Genomic DNA, 13,422 nt, shown 5'->3' with positions numbered 1-13,422 from the left:
TTTGTTTGTTTTGTTTTTTTAAGTTGGAGTCTCACTCTGTCGCCCAGACTGTAGTACAGTGGCCGTTCCCAGCCACTGCAGCCTCGACCTGCTGGGCTCTGGCGATCCTTCCGCCTCAGCCTTCCAAGTAACTGGAATTACAGGCATGCGCTACCACACCTGGCTGATTTTTTTTATTTATTGTAGAGATGAGGTCTCGCTGCCCAGGCAGGTCTCAAACCCACGGGCTCAGGCAATCCACTCACCTCAGCCTCCCAAAGGTGCGGGATTACAGGCTGAGCCACCTAACCCGGCTGAGGTTTTTAACAGGTGTTTGGGTTGTGGGGTCTCTGCCCTCATGAATAGATTACAACTGTTGTTCTCATGAGACTGGGTTAGTTCTTGAGAGCACTGGTTGTCATGAAGTGAGGTACCTCTCACAATTGGTCTCTTTGTGTACACACTGTTTTTTGCTTTCTGCTATAAGTTAAAGCAGCATAAAGCCCTCACCAGAAACCAACCAGATAGGCTGCCTGATCCTGGACTTTCTAGCCACCAGAATTGTGAGCCAAACAGACTTCATTTTCTTTGTAAAGTGCCCAGTCTCAAGTATTCTGTTATAGCAACACAGAAAGGACTAAGACAGAGACATATAATGTCAAGTAGAAATAAGTGCTATGAGTCAAAAAGAACCAGCTTAAGCGACAGCAAGAAGGGAAGCTATTTCAGGCAGGGTAGTTAGCTGAGCTGACTGTGGTAGAAATATTTGAGTATAAATCGGATAAAGTATGGAAATGAGTCATACATGTATCTAAAGGAAGACTGCTTCAGGCAAAGAGGCAGAAGGTGCACGGGTCAGAGATGGAAGCAGGCGGCACAATTCGGGGGCAGCCCAGGCCTCCATAGATTAGCAGGAGGTAGGGTGAGAACATTCTATGGGACTGGATCATCCGAGGATTTTGCATGTCATGGTAAGTTCTGGATTTTAGACAACAAACAAGAAGATACACAGAAAAAAACTAACAGGGGGGAGAGGGAAACAGAGAGGTGGCATACTTGGGTATATGGCTTTATTAGAAAAGACTACTGCATGTGGTATAGATAATGACATGTGGGTGAGGAAGCCCGTAAAGAGGGGAGCCCAAAGGCTACAGCAGACTTGGGGCAGCTTAGACAATAGACAAGCAGGCCCCAATTGGATGTTGGCCCTGGAGACAGGAACCTGTCTGGCTCAGACATTAGTGCTGCTGCAACAGCCTCTCAGACTCCCTCCAAGATTTCTCCATCATAGCATTAATCATAGCGTGCAGTATGTTCAGGACTACTGAGGTCTGTTTCTCACACTAGAATCTCGGCTCTACAGGGAAGACCTCCCACTGAAACTCCTCTGCCTAAGCAAAGTCCTACATCATAGTGGAAGTCAAATATTTGTTCATGAATATATGAATGTGTAAAAAAAGAAAACGGAATTAACCTTTTTCTTTGTATTTGCTTTGCTGCTTAAGACAATTATTATGAGCATTCAACTTGGTAAATCACATTTTAAAGTTAAATACGGCCTCTTCCTCGACACTGCCTACCGAGGTGGCAGCCATCGCCTACCCAGGTGGCAGCCATCTCCTACCCAGCATCATGGCTGCCCTCAGATCCCTGGTGAAACCCAAGATCATCAAAAAGAGGACCAAGAAGTTCATCCAGCACCAGTCAGACCGATATGTCAAGATTAAGCATATATAACTGGTGGAAGCCCAGAGGTATTGACAACAGGGTGTGTAGAAGATTCAAGGACCAGATCTTGATGCCCAACATTGATTATGGGAGCAACAAGAAAACAAAGCACATGCTGCCTAGTGACTTCTGGAAATTCCTGCTCCACAATGTCAAAGAGCTTGAAGTGCTGCTGATGTGCAACAAATCTTATTGTGCTGAGATTGTTCACAATGTTTCCTCCAAGAACAGCAAAGCCATTGTAGAAAGAGCAACCCAGCTGGCCATCAGAGTCACCAATCCTAATGCCAGGCTGTGCAGTGAAGAAAATGAATAGACAGCCCATGTGCACGTTTTATGTTTAAATAAAACCTTAAAAACTGCAAAAAAAAATAAGGGTTAAATACAGTTAATTTGTACGCCCTACAGTGACTGCAGATTTTGCAGAGGACAGAGTGTCTTAGACATTCGGTTTTCTGATTTTCTGAGTTTTTTTTAATCATGATTTTTGTAGGGCTCAGAGCAGGTAGACTGCTATGAATAGGAAGTGTCATAATCTCTATCCACTCGTACATCCAGAAAATGCCACCTCTTCTCTGAGAGTAACACAATTTACCACAGAGAGGAAGCTTAAAGCATCGGCAAAACAACTAATACTGGGTTTTCTTGGGAGATTGCAGAATTTTACCTATTTATGAACTCCCCCTTCTTTACTTAATGGCAGTGAAATTGGTAGGTATTGAATTCTATTGTTGCAGTAATTTGAAACTCACAAAAGAGCCACCGAGTATCACAAATATTATATAAGATTCTACTCTAAGCTGTTGTCTTGGAAGAAATGTTGGGTCAGAATTCTGTGCTACAAGTATGACCTTTGTAAATAAGAAAGTCATGAGAGGCTTTGAATTGAATCAGCCTCACTCTGAAGTTCTTGTAACAACCACCTCAGATACAGGAGAATATCCAGACATTCTGCACAAAAATATCTGACTGAAGTCATTCGGTAGAAATTAAACAGAATAAGAAATTAGAGATGAGATATTACAAGGCATGACTATGTCGTTCAACCTTTTCCTTATCTGCTCCTAGAAACTAGTCTAAAATCAACAAGAGAAGGAAACAGAAATGTACATTCCAATTTTGATAAATGTTTGGAAGAGAAAACCAAAGTATTTGAACAGACTGCTGAAAAAAATCTAGTTCATGTGGGAATCACACAAAAAATAAATAAGAGAGATTTCAGTAGCAAAATGCACCTTCTGCAGATCTCAGAATGCACCATCAAAAATACACTTCTTAAAGCAAGTGACAAACTCTAAGGGACAAAATCTGGAATTATATTTTGCAGGGCAAGCCCTTGTAGTATAGGTTTCCCTCACTACATAAATATTCTAGGAACTCATTGGCATTGGTGTATCAGCTAGTGTTGTGAGAGGCTGCATTCAGCCTCAGTGATATATTTTTTTTTTTTAGATTCTTTCAACATGCTTGCCCATTTCAGCACACCTGATCATACCACACTGAGTGTTCAGTAGTTTTTGACCCAAATCAATAGGACCTTCATGCCCCACCCTCCCTATTCACCCAATCTCGCCCCGAGTGACTTTTTTTGTTGTTTCCCCAGTGAAAAAAAGTCTTCAAAGAGAAACATTTTGCTGATGTGGAAGAGGTGAAACCAAAAAATGTCAGAAGCACTACAAGGAGTCAAAATGGATGAGTTCAAAAACTGTTCTGAGCAATGAAAAAAGCATCTTGATAGGTGTACTGCATCAAACAGAGTATTTTGAAGGTGGCTGAACTTTAAACATGTAAGAATAAATACATAATTTTTATAAATAAGTTATGTTCATTTTTGGGTCCTCCCATCATATAAGTAGGTGTCAAGCTACATGTTAAACTGGATATTATGTTACTGCTTCAATCTTTTTATTGGTTATTGGTTTGTTCAGGCTTTCTATTTTTGAATGATTCAATCTTGGTAGTTTGTACGTATCTAAGAAATTGTCCGTTTCTTCTAGGTTTTCTAATTTGTTGGTAAATAGTTGTTCATAAGAGACTTCAATGATCCTTTGATAGTTCTGTGGTTTCCATTATAATATATCCTTTTTGTTTCTGATTTTATTTATTGGGTCTTATTTTCTTTTTCCTGAGTTAGTCTAGCTAAAGGTTTGTCAATTTTGTTTATCTTTTTTAAAAAACCAACTTTTTGTTTTGTTAACTTTTTCATTCTCTTTAATCTCAATTTCTTTATTTATGCTCTAATAAAGATTCCCAGCAAAGACAAGCTTAGGATCTGACGATTTCACTGCTTAATTCTACTAAACATTTAAAGAAGTACTAATACCAATTATACTTAAACAATTTCAAAAAAATTAAAGAGAATGGAATACTTCCAAACTAATTCTGTAAGTCCAGCAATACACCAATATCAAAATCAGACAATAAAGCAACAAGGAAAATGGGACATAGGATTAAGATGGTCAACGAGAAGAAGCTAGAGTATGTTTCTCTCATGCAATAAATCAAAATAGAGAGTCCCTCAGCACTCAGAGAAGAATGGGACAAGCAACACATGTGGCAACTCACCAACAATAATATCCACAAAGTGCCAAGAAGAAAAAAATCAAATAGCCTGGGTCAGGACTAGTTAGACTCACCTGAATCACCACACAAACAATGAGCAGCCTCTGGAAATGGCAGAGGAAGTGAGTGAAGGGAATTCAGAAGTTCTGTGTTCCTCCTGTGGACTTAAAAGTCCCCTTGAGCCTTGCAGGACTCCAGTCCATCATAGGAAACGGCCTTATCCACAGCTGTGCTCTGCCAAAACCCTGAACAGCTCCAGCCATCATACCATGGGAATTCAACCCTTGCAGGTGACTGCTTTCTAGCTAGCCTGGTTGGGAACAGGCCCTGAGGGCAAATTCTGCTGCAGCAGATAGTTCCTATGAGAAGACCTAGGACTGGCTGCATTTTTAAAATTAATTAATTAATTTTTTTTTAGAAAGCAGGACTTATTGAGAGGATGGAGAAACTCCCACAGTGGGAGGGGCCCCAAATGGGTTCCCTAGCTGCATTTTTACATTCTGAACACAGACTTCCTAAAGCTAAGGCATGGAAACTTGTTGCCAGAGCAACCTTTCACTCCTCATGTAAACTCCTTTGTGTAGCCTTTGCATAATATGGCAGTGTTACCCCTGAGGCTGAAGACTCCTTCCCAATTGCCACTGGGTTAGCCAATGGTGTATACAGGTGGGGACCTTGAGTGTTTGCTCCCTGAACCCCTCTCAAAAACACAAAACAGACAGAGAACTTGGATAGTCCCTACAGCCTCACCCATCACCGAGATCAGCTGGGCACTTCCTTGGCACACACAAGTCAAACATACTCAGGGATCGATCACGGACAGAAAGAACAAAGTACCATATGTTCTTACTCAAAAGTGGACCTTGAACAATTATCATAATACTATAAGAAAGGGATTGGCAGTAGTGAAAAACTGACAGGGGAGGGGGAGGATGGGATTGGCAGTTGAGGGAAACTGCCAGGAGAGAGAAGGGCACACCTCATCAACAAGGCTAGCTGCATAATCAACATTTGTTTACCTAACCCTGAATTGTACCCCACACCTTCAAATAATAAAAAAAAGAAAGTACCCAGCACAGCACTATCACAACTGGCAATTGAACAACTTACCATATCAAGGCTATAAATAACTAAGGGAACCCTCCAATGCCTACATCAGCCCTCTGCCAACCTCAAATACAAATAGGCTACACAAATGAGAAGGAACAAGGAAAATAATTCTGACAATATGAAAAAACAGAGCTCTCTAACACCCCCAAAAGACAACATTAACTCTACAGTAGTGGATTTTAACCAAAATGAAATATTTGAAATTCCAGATATAGAATTTAAAAGGTTGATAATAAAATTGTTCAATGGATTCAAGAGAAAGTTGACAACCAACAAAAAATAAAATAAAATAAGGTAGACATCATTAAAAAAGAAAGTTGAACTGCTGGAAAATAAAACACTTATTTAGGGAAGTACAAAAATGCAGTGAAAAGTTTTAACTGTAGACTAGAAAAAAAAATCTCAGAACTTGAAGACAAGACTTTGCATTAATCCAATCAGAAAACAATAACGAAAAAATAATCAAGAGAACAGAACAAATTCTCCAAGATATGTGAGATTATGTAAAACATCTAAATTTAAGAATAATAAGTGTTCCTGAGGAAGAAAAAAATAGCAACAGGTTCGAAAACCTATTTGAGGGAATAATTTAGTAAGACTTCCCTAACCTTGCTAGAGCTTGGTTAACATACAGATACAAGAAGACCAAAGACCACCTGGAAGACTCACTGCAAAATATGTCATCCTCAAGGCATATAGTCACCAAGTTTTGCAAAGAAAGAATTTTAAGAACAGTGAGACAAAAGCTTCATATAACTTACAAAGGTAAAACCATCAGAATAACGGCAGACTTCTCAACGGAAACAATACAAGCCAGAAGGAATTGGGCTTCTATCTTCAATCTCCTCAAGCAGGATAATAGTCAGCCAAGAATTTTGTATACCATAAAATTAAGATGCATAATTAATTAAAAATAAAGTATCTCTCAGATAAGCAAACACTGAGGTAATTTGTCATCACTAGACCGGATTTATAAGAAATACTCAAAGGATTTCTAAACATTGAAATAAAAGTTGAAATACACCATTAGAAAAACACTAAAAATCATAAAGTTCACAGGGCTTATAGAACACAAACACAACTGAGAGAGGACGAAAAAAACAACCAGGTAACAACCAACAAGATGAATGAAATAGTATCTCACATATCATTGTTAACCTTGAATGTAAATGTTCTCAATGCCCAACTTAAAATATATAGATTGGCAAGAATGGATTTAAAAAAAAAACACACAATGCAAATACCTACTGCTTCCAAGAGGCCCACTTAACATATGAATACTATAACTCAGGGTAAATGGGTGGGAAAAATTTTTCATGCAAACAGAAACTAAAAATGAGCAGGAGTAACCTCATTATCTCATGTCAGATAAAAACAGACTTTAAATTAACAACAGTAATAAAAGGACAGAGAAGGTTATTATACAGTGATACAAGGTCAAATCCAATAAGAAGATATAATAATTTTAAATATATATGTGCCTAATACTAGAGCTTCTACCTTTCTAAAAAAAATTATACTTTACCTAATAAAAGAGATGAACAGCAATACAGTAATAGTGGGTGACTCCAACACTTCACTGACATCAATAGACAGATCATCAAGGCAAAAAGTCAACAAAGAAACACTGGAGTCAAAACGGACCCCAAAGCAGACAACTGAAGAACATTCCACCTGAAAACTACCTAACATACATTTATCTCATTAGCACAAGGAACCTTCTCCAAAGTAGATGATATGATAGGCCACAAATCAAGTCTCAGTAAATTCAAAACATAGAAATCATATCAAGTACATTCTCATCACAGTGGAATAAAATGAGAAAACTCCAAGAACTTCTGAAACCAAACAAAAATGTGGAAGTTAAAAAATCTGTTCCCAAATAATCTTTAGATCAACAATGAAATCAAGATGAAAATATAAATATTCCTTGAAATGAGTTATAACAATGACACAGTTGTCTGAGCCTTTGGGACACAGCAAAAGCTGTGTTCAGAGGAAAATTTAAAGCATTTAAAGGCCTATATTAAAAGACTAAAATATCACAAATTGTCAACCTAACAACACACCTCAAAGAACTAAAAAAAAACACAAACCAATGAAACCCAAAGCTAGCAGAAGAAAAGGAAATAATGAAGATCAGAGTGGAATTAAATGAAATTGAAACAAGCAAGCAAACAAACAAAATACAAAGGATCAATAAAACAAAAAGTTGGTTCTTTAAAAAGATAAACAAAATTGATAGACCACTATCTAGATTAATTAAGAAACAAAGAAGAAAATTCAAATTAGCTCAATCAGCAATGAAAATGGAGTCATTACAACTGATACCATGGAAATACAAAATCTCATCCAAGATTACTATGAACACCTCTATGCAAACAAACTAGACAGTTTAGCGGAAATTAATAAATTATTGGAAACATACAACCCTCAATCTTGAATCAGGAAGAAATAGAAACCCTGAACAGATGGATAATGAGTAGCAATATTGAAACAGTAATTAAAAGTCTCTCAGTAAAAAAGAGTCCAGGACTTGATGGACTCACAGATGAATTCAATCAGATTTTCAAAGAACGGGTACCAATTTTACTGACACTACTTCATAAGATTGAAGAGAAGGAAATTCTCTCTAGTTTACTCTATGAAGCCAGCATCCCTGGTACCAAAGCCACAAAAAAACATAATATAAAAAAAGAAAAGTACAGACCAACGTCCCTGATGAGCATAGATACAAAAATCCTCAACAAAATACTAACAAATCAAATTCAACAGGAAAAAAAAAAATCTACCACAATGAACTAGGTTTTACCCCTCAAGAAGGGTTCAACATATGCAATTCAATAAACATGATCCATCACATAAACAAAATTAAAAACAAAAATTTCAATAGATGCAGAGGAAGCATTTGATAAAATCCAGCATATTTCATGATTAAAAAAAAAAACCAGCAAAAAAAGTATAGAGGGAGCAATCCTCAAAATAATAAAAACCATATACAACAAACCCACAGCCACTCTAAACACAAAAAAGTTATATGCACTCCCCCTTAGAACCAAAACAAGACAAGAATGCCCACTTTTGCCACTCTTATTCAACATACTACTGAAAGTACTATGAGCAAGCACTGAGACAAGAGACTGAAACAAAGAGTATCCAAATTAGAAAAGAAGAAATCAAACTATCTCTGTATGCCAGCAATATGATCCTATAACTAGAGAATCCTAAAGATTCCTCCAAAAGACTCCTGGGCTTGATAAATGAATTCAGTAAGGTATCAGGATACAAAATCAACACACACAAATCAGTAGCACTGCTATTCACCAATAGCAACCAAGATGAGAATCAAATCAAGAAATCAATTCCATGTACAATAGCAGCCAAAAAGCTAAAATACCTAGGAATATACTTAACCAAGAAGGTTAAAGTTCTCTACAAGAAAAACTACAAAAAACTGATAAAAGAAAATATAAAGGACACAAACAAATTGGAAGACTCAACATTGTTAAAATGACCATATTACCTAAAGTAATCTACAGATTCAATGCAATCTCCATCAAACTACCAACGTCATTTTTCACAGAATTAGAAAAAACAATCCTAAAACTCATATGGAACCAAAAAAGGGCCAGAATAGCCAAAGGTATCCTAAACCAAAAGAACAAAACCAGAGGTATCACATTACCTGACATCAAATTATACTACAAGGCTATAGTAACTAAAACAGCATGGTATTGGTACAAGAGCAGACACGTGGACCAATATAACAGAATAAAGAATCCAAAATTAAACCAAATACAACCAACTGATCTTTGACAAATCAGACAAAAACATACACTGGGGAAAGGACACCTTACTCATCAAATGATGCTGGGAAAATTTTCTACATGTAGAAAAATGAAACTGAATCCTCATCTCTCACCACATAGAAAAATTAACCCCAGATGAATTAAATCCTTAAATGTCAGACCTGAAACCACACAAATCCCAGAAAAAAACCTAGGACAAACTCTTCTGGACATTGGCCCAAGCAAAGAATTTATGGTTAAAACTCCAAAAGCAAACGTAACAAAAACAAACATAAATAAGTGGGAATTAATTAAACTAAAATGCTTCCGCACAGTGAAAGAAATGATCAACAGAGCAAATAGGCAACCCACACAGTGGGGAAGATACTCACAGACTTCACATCTGACAAAACTAACATCCAGAAACTACAAAGAACTCAAACAAATCAGCAAGAAAAAAGCAAATGACCTAATTAAAATGTAAGCAAATGACATGACTAGATATCTCTCAAAAGAAGATATACAAATGGTCCACAAACAAAAAAAGTACCGAACATCACAAATCATCAGGGAAATGCAAATTAACATTACAATGAGATACCACCTTACACCAGTTAGATTGGTCGTTATTAAAAAACCAAAAAACGATAGCTGCTAGTACAGATGCAGTGAAAAGAAAATGCTTATACACTGTTGGTGGGAGTGAAATTAGCACACGCTCTATGGAATCAGTATTAAGATTTCCTAAAGAACTATAAGAACTACCATTTGAACCAGTGATCCTACTCCTAGGTATCTAAAAAAGAACAGAGGACCTTATCCAAAAAAAAATAAAAAACACACTTGCACTTGCATGTTTATTACAGCACAATGCACAATTGCAAAGGTGTGGAATCAACCTAAATTTTCATCAACTGATCAATGAAAAATGAAAATGTGATACACAGACACACACACACACACACACACACACACACACACACACACACACACACACACACACACCATGGAATACTATTCAGCCACAAAAAAGGATAAAGTCTTTTGCAGCAACTTGGATGGAATTGGAAGCTATTATTCTAAATGAAGTACAACTGGGCAGAAAAGCAAATATTGCATGTTCTCACTAGAGGGAGTTAAACTAAGGATCTGCAAAGGCATAGAGAATGACATAAAGGACAGTGGAGACTCAAAAGGAGGAGGAGGGAAGGGGTCAAGGGATGAAAACTCACCTATCAGACACAAAGTGCACAGGAATAGGTGGTGGGTACACATAAAGCCCAGACTTCATCCCATGTGTCCATGTAACCAAAAATTATGTGTACTCCCTAAAGCTATTGAAATAAAGGGGAGAAAAAGAAAACTACAAGCCAATATCCCTGATAAATATAAATACAAAATTTCTCAACAAAATACTTACAAACCAAATTTAACAACACATTAAAAAGATTATTCACCATGATCATGCAAGATTCATTCCAGAAATACAGGTATAATTCAACATATAAAAACCAATAAACAAACCAGGCTCAGTGGCTCAGCCTGTAATCCCGCGCCTTTGGGAGGTTGAGGTGAGTGGATGGCGTGAGCCCGCAGGTTCAAGACCCGCCTGGGCAGCAAGACCTCATCTCTACAATAAATCAAAAAATCAGTCGGGCGTGGTAGCGCATGCCTGTAATTCCGGCTACTCGGAAGGCTGAGGCAGAAGGATCGCCGGAGCCCAGCAGGTCAAGGCTGCGGTGGCCGGGAGCAGCCACTGCACTCCAGTCTGGGCAACAGAGTGCGACTCCAACTCAAAAAAAAAAAAAAAAAAGTCAATAAACATGGCCCATCAGATTAACAAAATTAAGAGGAAAAACAATATAATAAATTCTGAAAAAACATATACTTGGAAAATTCTTAACAAAGTGGATATAAAAGAAACATGCCCCAAAACAATAAATGCCATGTATGACAACCCCACAGCCAATATCACGGTATTGAACAGGAAAAAGTTGAAAGCTTTCCTTCTAAGACATGGAACAAGAAAGGAATGCCCACTTTCACCACTTTTATTTAACACAATCTTGAAAGTCCTAGACAGAGCAATTACATAAGAGAGTGAAATAAAGTTCATCTAAATTCTATAGAAAGAAAGAAGTCAAATTATTCTTGTTCACAGGTGACAAAATTTTGTATTTAGAAAAGCCTAAAGACTACCAAAAAACTGCTGGAACTGATCAACAAATTCAGTAAAGTTGCAGGGTATAAAGTCAACATGCAAAATTCCATAGCATTTTTTAAATATGTCAACAACAAACAATCTGGAAGATAAATCAAGAAAGACTGCTATTTACAGTAACTTCAAAAAAAACCAGGAATATATTTAATAAAAGAAGTAAAAGATCTCTACAAATAAAACTATGAAACACTGATAAAAGAACTTGAAGAGGACACACACAAAAAATTAAAATATAGTCCATGCTCATGTACTAAAATAATTAATATTGTTAAGATGTTCATACTACCCAAAGTGATCTATAGATTCAATACAATTTGTATCAAAATACCAATGGCATTCTTCACAGAAATAGAAAAACCATCCTAAAATGTGTAAGGACCCTGAATAGCCAAAGCAATCTTGAGCTTAAAGAAAAAAGCTGGAGGCATCACCCTAACCTGACTTCAAAATAGACTACAAAACCATAGTGACCAAAACAACATGATACAGGCATTTTTTAAAAAGACACATAAACCAGTGAAACAGAATAAAGAATCCATATATAAACCCATGCACTTACAGCCAATTCATTTTCGAGAGAAATGCCAACAACCTACATTGAGGAAAGGACTTCAATAAATGGTGCTGAAAAATCTGGATAATTACATGTAGTAGGATGAAACTAGGTCCCTATCTTTTACCACATATGAAAATCAACTCAAAAAGGATTCAAGGCTTAGACATAAGATATAAAATGATAAAACTACTAGAAGAAAACATTGGGGAAATGCTTTAGGACATTGGTTTGGGCAAATTTGGGGGGGTAAGACCTCAAAAACACAGGTAACAAAAGCAAAAATAAATGAATGAGATTGCATCAAGATAAGAACTTCTATACAACAAGGGTAACAGTCAATAGAGTGAAGAAACAGCCACACAATGGGAGATAATATTTGTAAACTATCCACTGACAAGGGATTAATAACCAGAATATATAAGGAACTCAACTCAAAAGCAAAGAAAAAAAAATCACATTAAACCAGGTGAAAAATCTGAATAGACATTTCTCAAAAGAAGACATAAACATGGCCAATGGGTATAGGAAAAAGTGCTAAAAATCACTAATCAGAAAAATGCAAATCAAAACCACAGTGAGATATTATTTCACCGCAGTAAAAGTGACTATTCACAGAGAGTCAAAAAATAACAGATGCTGTGGGAATTTGGAGAAAGGGGAAAGCTCACACTCTATTTATAGGAATGTAAATTAATACAGCCACTAGGGAAAACAGTATGGAGTTTTGTCAGAAAACTAAAAAGAGGAATAAATATATAATCTAGTAACCTCACTGCAGAGTATATATCAAAAAGAAAAGAAATCAGTATGTCAAAGAGATATCTGCACTCTCATTTTTATTGCAGCCTTATTCATAATTACCAAGATATGGAATCAATCTCAGCATCTATCAAGAGATGAACAGAGAAAGGAATGTGGCATGTGATATATATACACAATAGACTGCCATAAAAAAGAATAAAATCCTTTCACTTGCAGCAACATTGAAGGAACTGGAAGACATTATGTTAAGTGAATTAACCAGATACAGAAAGGCAAAAAATGTGGGAGCTAAAAATAATTGATCTCATGGAGATACAGCATAAAACAGTGGTTACTCAGATGCTGGGAAGGATGGAGAACAGGGGATAAATAGAGTAGGTTAATTGGGACAGACAGCTAGATATAAAGAATGAGGTTAAAAAAAAGAATAAGGTCTAGTGTTTGATAGCACAGTAAGGCAACTATAGTTAATAATTTGTTACATATATCAAAATAGCTAGAAGAGAAACTTTGAAATGTACCTAACACAACTAAATGATCGTTGTTGAGGGATGGATATGTCAATAACTGATCTGATGATTACACATTGTGGCATGTATCAAATTATCATAAACATCCCATAAATATGTACAACTAGGATGTATCATAGAAACAAGAAAAAAATTGTTAGTATGAGAAGACATTCCTGTCCCTAGACCCTATTTCCAGGGAAACAG

At 36.8% G+C, this 13,422-nt stretch overlaps 1 protein-coding gene and 1 pseudogene across 1 annotated transcript in view; one reads left to right on the top strand and one right to left on the bottom strand.

Moving 5' to 3' along the window:
* LOC110595173 (ATP-binding cassette sub-family A member 13-like) overlaps positions 1-13,422 on the bottom strand; it is a 71,286-nt gene that overhangs the window by 10,458 nt on the left and 47,406 nt on the right. The gene's annotated exons all lie outside the window — the stretch shown is intronic.
* Positions 1,612-2,023, top strand: LOC103254842 (annotated as a pseudogene).

The sequence above is a fragment of the Carlito syrichta genome, unplaced genomic scaffold (assembly GCF_000164805.1).
Source record: "Carlito syrichta isolate Samal-C Ts95f unplaced genomic scaffold, Tarsius_syrichta-2.0.1 Scaffold287546, whole genome shotgun sequence".
In the NCBI taxonomy this organism is placed as follows: Eukaryota; Metazoa; Chordata; class Mammalia; order Primates; family Tarsiidae; genus Carlito; species Carlito syrichta.
Note: the sequence above shows the minus strand (reverse complement) of the source record. Positions and strands in the feature narration are given on the sequence as shown.